The sequence below is a fragment of the Pollicipes pollicipes genome, unplaced genomic scaffold (genome assembly GCF_011947565.3).
Source record: "Pollicipes pollicipes isolate AB1234 unplaced genomic scaffold, Ppol_2.1 Scaffold_3447;HRSCAF=4054_pilon_pilon_pilon, whole genome shotgun sequence".
NCBI classification, from domain to species: domain Eukaryota; kingdom Metazoa; phylum Arthropoda; class Thecostraca; order Pollicipedomorpha; family Pollicipedidae; genus Pollicipes; species Pollicipes pollicipes.
The window spans coordinates 35,105,110-35,105,991 of record NW_023596297.1 but is presented as its reverse complement, the minus strand read 5'-3'; the positions used below and the strand labels follow the sequence as shown (position 1 = coordinate 35,105,991).

Below are 882 nucleotides of genomic sequence, written 5' to 3'. Positions count from 1 at the left end.
GCGTTCCACATTTCTGTGGGGTTTTGAACTGAAATACGCATCTTGAAGACCTTGCGGTGCCGTCTTAGAGGACCATCCTGTCCGTTTTAAGACCTAAGTCTGAGAGTCTGAAAGTTTCACAAGCTCGATGTGGAAAAATCACAGATTCGCTCCCGTCGCACCTGAAATAAGATGCCGCATAAATTCGTTCCTCCCTGATGTCACTTTGATCACCCCCCCCCCCCCCCGAACTTACATTTAGTAGTATATTCCAAAAACTGCTTGTGCCCAGAGGAACCTGGGTGTGCTCCATCATTCAAGCTCGTTGGAAAAAATGTGTTGAACTGTTGTATACTTAAATCAGCGAATATGAAAAGCACACGTTTGTGCACAACCTTTTTCGCATCTATATTTCAGCCCCATAGAATATAGCGAATTGTATTTGAAATATCTTTTAGCTGGCGAGGTCGTAAGTGGTAGCGTGGCCGAGCGGTCTAAGGCGCTGGTTTAAGGCACCAGTCTCTTCGGAGGCGTGGGTTCGAATCCCACCGCTGCCAGCACTTTTCTCTGCCTCGGAATATTTCGCGCGCCGCTGTGCTGCTCTTCCAAGAAAACGTCAAGTGATCCTAGCGCAACCTTTTAAGCTGCAACATAATGGGATTTGGGGACCCACCGTTGGGATTCGGACATATTCCCGCCACCTATACATCCAGCGTTAGTGTGACACAACCTATATTTGAAACACTTAACAACTAAATTAGTTGCATAGGTTTTTGGTTAATACTCATGACAACGTTCTTAGCTGATTCTTAACTGATCCTATGCGCATGCACGCAAAAAGGTAGCAGGGCTTTACGATGTCGCCATCGGCAAAAACTGCAACGTAACGGGAGGGAAGCGCAT

General features: G+C 46.7%; 1 non-coding gene across 1 annotated transcript; it reads left to right on the top strand.

Annotated features, from left to right (window-relative positions):
• The first annotated feature begins 454 nt into the window (after positions 1–454).
• On the top strand, positions 455–536 carry TRNAL-AAG (transfer RNA leucine (anticodon AAG)). Its single transcript has one exon. It is a non-coding gene; the product is annotated as a tRNA-Leu (tRNA).
• The last annotated feature ends 346 nt before the right edge of the window (positions 537–882 follow it).